At 45.1% G+C, this 12,359-nt stretch overlaps 1 pseudogene across 1 annotated transcript; it reads right to left on the minus strand.

The window, feature by feature from the left end:
- Positions 1–3,807: 3,807 nt before the first annotated feature.
- On the minus strand, positions 3,808–10,816 carry LOC308264520 (ras-related protein Rab-22A-like; annotated as a pseudogene). Its single transcript has 3 exons — positions 10,212–10,816; positions 4,325–4,428; positions 3,808–3,962 (listed from the first exon to the last, which is right to left on the minus strand). The product of its transcript is annotated as a ras-related protein Rab-22A-like (transcript).
- Positions 10,817–12,359: the final 1,543 nt, after the last annotated feature.

A 12,359-nucleotide genomic window follows, 5' to 3' on the forward strand; every position in this document is an offset into this window, starting at 1 on the left:
TCTTCATGTTTATGAAGTATCATGAAAGAAACCATGTATCTAACTGCTTAAAGACTATCTCAGGCCAGGCAAGGTGGCCCATGCCTGCAATCTCAGTACTTGGGAGGCTGAGACAGGAGGATCACAAGTTCACAGCCAGCCTCAGCAATTTGGCAAGAGCCTTAGCAACTTAGTGAGACCCTGTTTTAAAAAATAAAAAATAAAAATAGGGCTGGAGATTGGGTGTAGCTCGGAGGTTGAATAAAATGATTGTATGCTAGTAAAAAAAAAAATAGGGCTCGGGGTATGTGGCTCAGAAGTAGAACACCCCTTGTTTCCATGTCCAGTACCAAAACAAACTAACAATTTCTATATTAGAAGCAAGCCCATAGCCTGGCTCATCCCAGCAAAGCCCCGCAGCCCACTCTCTGGGGTAGTCCTGGGGTAGCACTGAGGTCCTGGGGGCTGAAGGCCCCGGCCCTGCCTCAGGCCAACCAACCCTTCACCCATCACCCATCTTCCCGGGCTCTAAAGCTGCCCAACCAGTGACCCGGGCAGTGGCCGGGCCAGATTAGACAAGGTGGGAATGGAAATGGACATTCTCAGCCTCAGCTGCATCTGTGCCCGGCTGCTGTGCGCATGTGCTCTGGGTCTGGGTACCGCCTGGAGAGGAGGAGGAAGGGACGGTCCAGTTAGGCAGCAAGACATCTGAACACGGGTAATTGAACTATAAGTGAAGACAAAGGAGAATGGACAGGGTGTAGGCTCAAAACCAACCAGGCTAACTGCTGGTCGCGACTGGACTGCCTGCAGGAAGCCAGTTACATTCTGCTTATGTCGTTAATAAAACAAGCTAAATAAATCAATATACTTAATTAAGTGAAAAATTGCTGGTGTACCTTACCCATGGTAAACACACGGAGCTGTTATTTTTAATGTTGAAAAAAAATCTGGACTTTATTTTAGATGGAGAGTGATACTGGAGATTGAACCCGGGGGCATTTGAATAATCTTAACTCCACCAAAAAAAGGGTTCTGCTTAGACCTTGGTCTGTCATCTGAAATGCATATAAAAGAAAAAAAAGAAATAATTTGCCTATTTTTATAGTTAACTACGCTTTTTTAAAATTTTTGCCCAGATATATGGAGATATCTGGCTAATAGATTCACTTGACCAGGTTAATATTACTCTCGTTAAATATATATAGTACCAAAAGGAAAATGAATCAAGGGAAGTTTGAGAGGAAGAGGCCACCTCTCTGATACCTAGACTCATGAGGACAGGCATACCTCAGTGCGGAAATGGCAGGTCTTCCCTTCTAATAGAAAGTGTCATGTGCAAAAGCGTTTGCAGACCAGACGTTCATCTGTTCAATTCATTATCCTACGTAATGGTCTTTCCAGGTAAGTCAGCAGAGGGACCTGAAATTGCAGGAATGTGTTCACCAGGCTGTAATGGTGCCAGGGCCGCTGTTTTGCAGGTATCCGAACTGGCCCCAACGCTGAATGCTCCGGTGTTAGTAAGTAATAAAATACTCCTGGCCCAACCTTACTCTGGTCAGATGCCAAGCTAATTATCTAGTACCCGATACCATGCAAGAGTTCTCTTTACATACTTCTGGTGCAAGCAGGCAAAATACTTAATCCTTTCTCCAAGTACACCAACCTGCAGCCTGCCTCGGTAAACAGAAAACTGTGCGATAACCGTGATTGTTAAGCGTTGTGGACCTCAGTCTTAAGGTCGTTAAGAGCAACGCCGACTCTGCTGTTTCCTTATAGTTGGAAGCGACCTGCGGAAAGAGACAAGAAATAAAACAAGGAGGTTAACTGACCACCTGACTAAGGACCAGAGTCTTCTTACGTTGTGCTCTTTCTTTATTACAGAAAAAACAATGGTTCGCCCTTACATAATTGGGAGTGAGGATTCCAGGAACACTTGAAGCATGTGACTAGTATTTGGCTTTTCTAACCTCATTCTACTAAATAATTGCTCTTTTTTTTTTTAATGCTGTATTGAGTATCGCTAGGTTTTCAGCCGGTATAAAATCTCAAAGTTGAACTACTAAAGCAGTTATAGCTGGAAATAATGAGACGGATACTGACTTGCCGCAAATATTGCTTATGTAAAAGACAGAAATCTTAAAGAGAACTGAATACGACTGCTATTTAATTGCTTACTTATTACTGAACAGGTAAGACCACTACCATCTTTTTTCTTTCTTTTATACACTTAATAAATTTGGAGGGAAGTAAAGAAACTAAAAATATTCTACAAGCCAATTGATAACCTTACAAACGTGGTCTTCAGGCTGGGTGTGTGAGAGTTTTATAGTGCGCAGGTTAGGCCAAAGGAGTCCTATGCACCTGAGTCCTGATAGAGTATCAGAAGGGTGTTCTATCAACTAGCCACCTAACCAGTGCTCTGGAGACACTGTAAAGTGCTTAGTGGGACCTGCTTGGTCACATCTTCCTGAATTAAACATCCTATTTTATTTTAAATGCAACATGTTTTATATTGTTCCCATTGTATAGATATTATTTGATTGTTCACTCATTTTATTTTCTTTGGTGGTATTGGAGATGGAACCCAGGGCCTCTCTACCTCTGGGATACACTCCCAGGCCTATTTTCTATTTTATTTGGAAACCGGGTCTCACTAAGTTGCTGAGAGCCTCACTAAGTAGCTGGCTTCGAACCTGTGCAATCCTCCTGTCTCATCCCCCATGTGCTGGGATTACAAGCGTGAGCCACCATGTCTGGCCTTACTTTGTTTTTAAATCCCTTAGGTGTAGCCAGGTGTGGTGGTGCACGCTTGTAATCCCAGCATTCGGGAGGCTGAGACCAGAGGATCGCGGTTCGTGGACAGCCTCAGCTACTTAGTGAGGACCTCTGCAACTTAATGAGACCCTGTTTCCAAATAAAGAATAATAATTTTAAAAAGGGCAGGGGGTGTAGCTGGGAGGTCAAATGCCCCTGGGTTCCATCCCTAAGCCCGCCAAAAAAAAAAAAAATCCCTTAGGTGTATTTATTGATTTAACCCCAAATACCAAGTAACACTACACAATATTGCCTAAGTACTCTCTCTAATGAATCTGAATACTTAAACAACCACTACAAACCGATGCTTAACTAGAAGATGCCTAGGGATAGACAATAATACTTTAGTTTTACTTTTGTTCCACAAATTTCTTGTCATTTTAATGTAGTTTTTATCTACACAAATTTTCTTTTAGAATGGCAATAAAAAAGAAGGCATATTACCTAAGTAAATGAATCAATCCCACTTAACAACCTGCAAAATAAATTTAAATATGTCATTTAAGCAATAAACGTGTATGCAGGCAGCAGGAAGCTCCTTTATTTTAACCTTTTGGTAAATCATTTCCCAAGTTAATGTTTTTTTCAACTTCACAATAATTTTAGCAAGAATGGGCTTAATCCTGCTGCGCCTCACTCTCTTCCCAATGAGCAGAGCCAGAGGCCCTTGCAAAAGCCGAGGTGCGCGTCTCGCTTTCCCACTGAAAATGCGCTGGTGTTTTCTCATTTTACAGTTCCTGAAATAAAAGAAAATCTGATATGTCAAGTTTTATCTGATTTGGGGCCTCTTAAAAAAATCTCTTCCTTCTCCCTAAAATCTTTTCCTCCTAACTTGCCTCACTGGTTATAATTTACAATTGCCAAGTATCAGGTAAATGTCAGTTCTAAATTTTTTTCTTCCCTGACTCATCTAATCCGGATGAGCTTTCTTTTTTCTTTTCTCTCGGCAGACCCTTTCCTTTCCTTTCACTTTACTTACCATAGTTTGGACTTGTATGCTCACTTGTGTGTTTAGTTATGAGCGCCTGCGTCCTCTGCGGGCTGGACTTGATGCTCCGTAGAGAAGGATGAGCCCGGCTCATTCACCACTGTGACTCCAGACACCAGACCTAACATCTGAGGAACAGGGCTACGCAGAGAACTTCGTAGGATGAACTCGCGTACAACTGAAATTCACATCCAGAAACGCAATCATAAATGTGCATGATTGTGTAAAGGACCGGCTTATGATGACTCCTGTCCTCACTGGAATCTAATTCAGGATCATAACTTTACAATCAGAGGAAGAAAATATTCCCTGGTTGCTCAATTCCCTGTCAAAGTAACTCTTACCTATTGATGTGGTTAGAAAAGCTTCTACTGTATCAGTCTTATTTTCCCAAAGTATGAGGACATTCAACAGGAAGACATCATAGTCACAACAGTACCATAACACACACACACACACACACACACACACACACACACACACACCAAAACTATGTGGTTATAAAAGTTGATTTTTTTGCTACGTGCTTAGCTTTCCAACCATAAAATATGTCTACAGTGCAGGGGCCATCATAGGGGTGATGATAAGGAAAACCAGGATCCTGGATGCAGAAATTCTCTTTGAAGTATTCCTGAGTCATCAGACTTTAGAAGCCGAAGAGCTGAATGGACATAGAGCTAGAAACCAAGCAGTATAGGTGACTGACTGGATTTTCCAGAATTGGCAGGAAGAATGTCTCTAGTCCACACTGTCACTTGTAACGTGATCTGTGCTCCGGTGGGAAGGCGGAGTGTGCGCGTCAGTCCCTTAAAAAAGGAGAGTTGATGACTCACCTGCAGCCAGTGGCTATGACTTATCACTCATTGATAACTCTTAAATGGCATCTTTCTTGAGTTTCTCATAAAGATGCACTGGCCCATCTTAATGAATGTATTACTTTTTTTTTTTTTTTTTTTTTTTTTTTGCGGGTCCGGGATGGAACCCAGGGGCATTCAACCTCCGAGCTACACCCCCTGCTCTATTTTTTTTTTTATTCTTTATTTTGAAACCGGGTCTCACTGGGTTGCAGAGGACCTCACTAAGTAGTAGCTGAGGCTGTCCGTGAACCGCGATCCTCCTGTCTCAGCCTCCCGAATGCTGGGATTACATGTCTGGCTTCTGACTTCTCTCTAAATATATATACACACTCAGAACATTCTTCTTCTGAGCTACACCTCCAGCCTTTTTTAATTTTTATTTTGAAACAAGGTCTCTAAGTTACCACGGGCTGGCTTCAAGCCTGCGATCCTCCTGCCTTAGCCTCCCAAGTACTAGGATTCCAGGCACGTCCAGGCCACCAGGACCCACTTAAGTCCAATATTTACTGTCTACTGTCCTCATTCTTAGACTCTCCAGCTAATAAGGAAAAGGACGACAGCTATTTAATTCTCCCTGTGTATCCACTGCCTAGTATGCATTTAATACACCATAAATTTGCTATTAATGGAATTGTAAGGGATATATATATATATATATTTTTTTTTTTTTTACCAGAGAACATATTCTAAGGACATCTAGTGTTCATTTAATTTAATTGTACTACTTAATTACTGTGTAGAGGAACACTAAGTCAGATAATACAGCCTTTAAAAGCATAAAATCATAACATATGTCAGAGTAAATAATTGCAACTATACCAAGATAAAACTAATAGGATGAATTATTCATGACAGATGGCACTGTCTTGAAACTAAAGCATAAGTTTTGGATTTATCAGTGGAAACATCTGCTCTTTTGACTTTGAGTGTGAGATTTCGCATCCCAGCCATCATCACCTGTGTCTTTTTTCACGATCATGAGTGTGGTTTAAACAATATGACAGAGACCTTAACCTGGGATATTTTCATTTTATAAACAAAACTAAAGTATTCTTAAGAGTCCAGATTTTGTCAGGCATGGAGGTGCATGCCTTGAATCCCAGTACTTAGGAGGCTGAGACAGGATGATTGCCGGTTTGAGGACAACCTCAGCAATTTATCAAGACCCTCAGCAACTTATCAAGACCCTCTTGCAAACAAAATAACTTAGAAAGGGTGAATATCTATAGAACTGTGAAGCAGAAGAGAAGCATGCTTTCAGGTATACATATATATATATATATGATATATATGTATGTCTGAATTCTATGCTATAAAATTTGAAAGTCGTATTCCTATGAGGGGTCTCATGTGTGTTCTAAAGTGATAAGGAGAGACGGGAAGAATTTGGCCAGACTTGGGCCAAGTGGCAGCCCCTGGATCAGGGGGCTCTCAGCTATATCAGCATGTCCTGCCCCTAGACTAGGCAAGTTTACAAGTGACCCTGTTACTATTCCTTAAACTATCTATGTTAATATGGGCCCATTTGCATTTAAAACTCACAATAAAATTAAATCACTAAAATTGAAAGTAAAAAGTAAATATATATAAAATATAAATGTAAATAAAATATACCAAAAAAAATGTCCCAAAGGAAGCTGATGCTAGCAATATTGCTAATTGGACAAGCACAAGATATTGTTAGAGACCAAAAAAGAAGTCTATTAAATGTAATAAAAATAATTCACACAGAAGATATATCTGGAGACCCCTGGAGAAACCGGGCACAGTAAGACCCTGGGTCCCGGGCTGGGTTCGCGTGGGGTATGCTGGAACCCTGGAACAGCCGGGGCCCAGGTCACGGGACTCTGGGTCCTGGGCCGGACCACGTGTAGCATGCCAGACCTCTGGAGAAACCGGGCCCAGTAAGACCCTGGGTCCCGGGCAGGGGTCACGTGGGGCACGCCAGTTGGGGCCTGGGTCGTGGGACTCTGGGCCCTGGGTGGAGTAATGAGGAGCACGCTGGACCCATGGGGAAACCGGGCTGGGTCACAGTGCTATTGAGTGCCTGATCCCACTACCTCCTTAAACCACACATACTGTCTTCTATTATTGAAAAAAAAAAAGGAAAAGAAAAAGAAAAAAGAAAAATATCAAAGAGGGGTTAAGAAGGCTGTGGTAGATGCCAGGATACTGGAGATGCAGACAAAACATTCAAATGCACTGGAACTTATGGAAAAATTCCCCGTGAAGGAGGACTGCTGTTTCTCTATATTGTTAAGAATCTTGGACATCACCTGTAAGGAGAGAGTTTAGCGGAGACCAAGGAGAAAGGCGGTGTTGAAAGTGGTCTCCATGATGGCGGTGGAGACTTGTATTCAGGAGAAGCAGAAATTGGATCCTACCAACCTTATTTTTTTGGAGAAATTACACCAAATGTCGAATGCTACCGTCACACATGCTTAGGAACACTGGACAACATTCAGAGTGGAAAAAGAGCTTGGGAAAGATTTGAAATGGTGGAGGCAGCGGCAATGGCAGTGGCCAGTACTCAGGGGAGGCAGAGAACTGATGCATTACACCTGGAACCTTTGAAATATTATCCCCAGAGGCAGAATGCTACCACCACGCACCCTCGAGAACATGGGACAATTGGTTGGGTGAAGAGGGTGCTCAGATTGGAGCCTGCCGAGAGGTGAGGATGGCGATGGACACAGCAAAGCTTGGATTGGAGCCTGCCTTGAGGCAAGGCCAGTGCTGGAGCCTCTGAGGCCAGGATCAGAGCCTGCCGAGGGGTTAGGTCGGTGCCGGGGCCAGCAAGGCTGGGATTGGAGCCTGCCTTGAGGCAAGGCCAGTGCTGGAGCCTCCGAGGCCAGGATCAGAGCCTGCCGAGGGGTTAGGCCAGTTCTGGGGCCAATGGCCGACACCGGAGCCTGCCGTGAGGCAAGGCCACTACTGGGGCCTCCTAGGCCAAGATCGGAGCCTGCCGAGGGGTTAGGCCGATGCTGGGGCCAGTGAGCCTGGGATTGGAGCCTGCCATGAGGCAAGGCCAGTGCTGGGGCCTTCAAGGTTGGGATCGGAGCCTGCCGAGGGGTTAGGCTGGTGCTGGGGCCATTGGCCGGCATTGGAGCCTTCTGTGAGGCAAGGCTGCTACTGAGGCCTCCGAGGCCAGGATCAGAGTGTGCTGAGGGGTTAGGCTGGGACTGGGGCCTCCGAGGCAAGGATAAGAGCCTGCCGAGGGGTTAGGCTGGTGCTAGGGCCAATGGCTGGCATTGGAGCCTGCCGTGAGGCAAGGCCGGTGCTGGGGCCCCCGAGACCGGGATAAGAGCCTGCCGAGGGGTTAGGCTGGTGCCAGGGCCAATGGCCGGCATCGGAGCCTGCTGTGAGGCATGGCCGGTGCTGGGGCCTCTGAGTCAAGGATAAGAGCCTGCCGAGGGGTTAGGCCGGTGCCGGGGCCAATGGCCAGCATCGGAGCCTTCCATGAGGCAAGGCGCTACTGAGGCCTCCGAGGCCAGATCGGAGCCTGCCGAGGGGTTAGGCCGATGCTGGGGCCAGCGAGGCCGGGATCGGAGCCTGCTGTGAGGCTAGGCTGGTGTTGGGGCCTCTGAGGCCAGGATCGGAGCCTGCTGAGGGGTTAGGCCGGTGCCAGGGCCAATGGCTGGCATTGGAGCCTGCCATGAGGCAAGGCTGCTACTTGGGCCTTCGAGGCCGGGATTGGAGCCAGCTGAGGGGTTAGGCTGGTGTCGGGGCCAGCGAGACCAGAATCAGGGCCTCCCATGAGGCAAGGCCGCTGCTTGAGCCAGCGAGGTCTGGATCAGTCTACCGGGTAGCCAGGCCACTACTGGGGTCGTCAAGAGTGGGATCGGAACTTGCAACGTGGCATGCACAGAGAAATATTGCAGAAAATAAAAATCAAATGCTTCCCCTAATCAGCAAAAACTAGGAGGAAAGGGGCAACAGGAAGAGGTCGAGCTATAGAAAGGGCCCTATAGTGAAGCAACTAAGGTGACCAATCAGAGGGTATGGAATAGGGGAGGATGGAGCCTCTTTAAAATGCAGGAGGTACATAAACATATGTATCAAAGTTAATCACCAAACAAGCATGGGATTGAGGGAGGGGGAGGGAATGGGATGGGGGCTGGATGAGGGCTAATTGGATGATGTGTGCTTGTATATCCTCTCAAGTCTTGTACTCCAATGTGATATATGATTACAATGTACCAATAAAAAAAAAAGAAGATATATCTGAGTGTCTACTTTGGGATTTAATTCTTTAAAGATCTCTCTCCATTGAGTGAGAGGTATTTGGAAAACTGAGATTTATGGTTGCTTTTAGAAAACTAAATAGTAATTTTATTGTTGTTATATTGCTTCTGGCGCAGTTATCATGTGACTAAGAGAAAAGAGACATAAGACATAATAGAGAAGTATTTTTAGCATATTATAATTTAATTAACACGATTTTATAATACTAAGTAATTCTGTAAAGGCCTTTCAAAATGGATAAATGAACGATGATTCTAGCTTAACACAATTTATAAATCCCATTAACAAAATAAGGATGAAAAACCCAAATACAGGGTCATGGCATGGCACGCGCCACCATAAAAAGTCAAAGAAGAATATTCTTCGGTCTTTGTTGAAGGCTTAGGGGGTAGCATGTTAAAAGGAAAATATTCAAGAAATGACATTAGGGCTTTTTTTGTCCTGAATGAAACTCAGAACTTATTAGCGTATTTACATAATTTATAATCGTCAAGCAATGGTCTCGTAAAGATAGACTACAACTTTACATATGCTAAGCGACAGCTACTTGTTTTCCCACCAAAATACAAAGTTTAAGTAAAAAAAAAAAATCATCAGCATTCACACTGTTACCTTCTTTCTTAAGCCTCTGCTAATCAGCATAGCACATTTATTCCAGACAGCGTCTGTACCACCACCACACTGATCACGAGAACTCATTTAAAAAGGTGCCAATAACGTGTCTGATGATTTGCACACAACAGGTCAGAGACCGGGCAGGTGAGCTGGCAGGCGCCGCCCGGTGTTCGCTGGCCGCCTGGACCCTAGGTCCACACACTCAACCGAAAGTGCTTTGGAGACAGCAAAGATAAGACCGCCTCCATCCACCCCAGCAACAACCACCGGAGCTTCAGGCGATCACTGCCTCCACGTGCGGTACCTACGCATTTTAAATGACACATCTCCCTCTAACAGCGGGATGGGGAACCAAGGAAACAAGAGTCTCTAGGCTTTCTTCCCTCGAGAACCATCACAGTGCTACTTTTCCCTTTACAAATGTTACATAAATCCTGATTACAAAACTACTCAGCAATTTAATCCCACTGTCCATGATGAGATGGATGGTCCTTCAGCAAGGCCAAAAGCCAAAGATGCAGTCCTTGGCCCACAGGTCTTTGACATAACAGACGTCCACAGACCACAATGTCACTGCCCCAGTCTTCAGAGAGAGAAAGAATAGAGCTGGTCGGTGTCTCGGAGTCCTTTTTGCACAAAGAAGACTCAGGGGCGGCTAGGCGGGCCCTGGCAGCGGCCCAGCCCTCCTGCTAACTCTCGGGACCACCTACATCAACACCAAGCCAGAGGCTGAGGCCCAGCAGCAGCAGCTCCGCTTCGGCTGGGATGGCTGTCTCCGGAGCTTGATGCCCTTACCGCCAAATGGCGGGTTGGTTTCAGTGGACAGAATTCTTTGACTAATTTCTATAAAGACTTCATTTATGTTTATTGTATTTTTTTTGCACTGCTCTCTCTACAAAAATTGCATGAATGAAGTCAGCGGAGTCCTTAGCTCTCTCTCCACGACTTCTCTGACATCGATGAGGTCGCACTTATTTGCTACGATGTTAGGTGGGCCATGTTGTCGAAGCTCTTTTACCCAGGTCTTCAGTGTTGAAAATGTCTCTTCTTTTGTAATATCATGAACGATTATAGCTGCAGCCGACCCTCGGTAGTACATTGGTGCTAAGGCACGAAATCATTCTTGTTCTAGCTGTCTCCCAGATTAGGACCTTAAGTAGCTCATTATGGTACTGGACAGTCTTGGTCATAAAAGATGCCTCTGTTGTTGGGTTGATGTTGGGATCAAAACTGTCTTCCACAAACTGCCAGACGATACTTGATTGCCTACATCTGTATCCCTGAGAAGACACAGTTTGAGTTCCCTGAGCGCCATGGCCCGGGAGCCAGGGATGCAGGCCGCCGTCACCCTTAGTTAGGATGGAGAGGCCTGGACCAGCACCAGCAGCGCTGAGCTGCCTCAGCATCCAGGATGCCAGATGCTCTGGGGCCTCAGGAACGACACCACCACAGCTATCTTGAGCTGCCAGCTGCATTTAAGGCCTTATTTTTATATGAGTTGGGCTTAATATTAAATGTTTTACTACTAATAAATACCAATTTCATTCCAAAGATGTGGTGTTGGGCTTAGCATGGACTTGGCCCTTCTTGGGAAGCAGAAATGTGATAAAGGCTAACAAGCAAATCAGGTGACCGGATTTGGGATCTTGAAGATTGCAGGTAGTAAGTCATGCATGTTTTAAGTTTAAGCCTCAGAAAGCTAAATTGCGGACTGAATCACACCCCGTCCTGGTTTGCTACCACCTGACTGCTTGTTTTCTTTTGCCATAGCACAAAGCTCCTGGCGCAAGTCTCCATGGCGTAGGTTGTGATGGGAGACCTTTGGGAGGGCGTCCTGATCTTGCCACTGGTGCTGGGTGTCATGCTGCATCACCGCCACCCCCGATGAGCTCGTGAACACACACTTTGGTGTCCCTGTGGTCCCAACCTACTACTCCAGCTGGACACACCTTGGGAGCTTAATGGACACTTGTCCAGTGATGGGTAGATTGAGTACGTATTAAGAAAAAGACAAAGGGCAGAGACTTTGGAAAATAAGTTGTAATTATAACTTTTAAACATTAGGTATTGCTAATGATGTGAGAGATTTATTGGCATATTACCTCTGGCTTGCAATATTTTATCGCACAAAATACATAACTCAGGTGAAAAATAAAGACCTTTTTTTTTCAAGAGGTTTTTTCTTTTTGTGGTCCTGAGGATGGAACCCAGGGGCATTCTACCTCTGAGCTACTACTCCAGCCCTATTTTTTATTCTTTAGTTTGAAACAGGGGCTCACTGAGTTGGAAAGGGCCTCACTAAGTAACTGAGGCTATCTGTGATCCTCCTGTCTCAGCCTCCTGAATGCTGGCAATATAATGTGTGCCACCATGCCCGGCAAGAGATTTATTTTTTATACTTTTATTGGTGTATTATATTCTCATATCATAATGTGGTTTAGGGTGACGGTGACATACATGCACACAGCACTTGGAGAGCTTTCCCTGGCTCCCTGCCCACCCCGCCCTTCCCCATACAGGATATTGAGATTGACACTGATTTTCCTACATATGTATGTAACGTCAACGGAAGAGATTCCTCCATTGGCTCTTTCTCTTCTAATTTCCCTAGACCCCTCCCCAGCTCCACTGACATGTCTCCTCTTTTATTGGAGATCCTTTGGATCCAAGTGGCTCCCCCGCTTCCACACATGAGCGAAAACACAGGAGCCTTCACTCTCTGTGCCGGGCTCATCTCCAGCTCCATCCCCTTTTCCTGCAAATGACGTAGTTTTGTTCTTCTTTATTGCTGAGCAGAACTCCAATGTGTGGATGTTTCATAATTTAGTAATCCATTCATTTGTTGACAGACACCTGGG

The sequence above is a fragment of the Muscardinus avellanarius genome (assembly GCF_963383645.1).
Source record: "Muscardinus avellanarius genome assembly, chromosome: 6".
NCBI lineage: Eukaryota > Metazoa > Chordata > Mammalia > Rodentia > Gliridae > Muscardinus > Muscardinus avellanarius.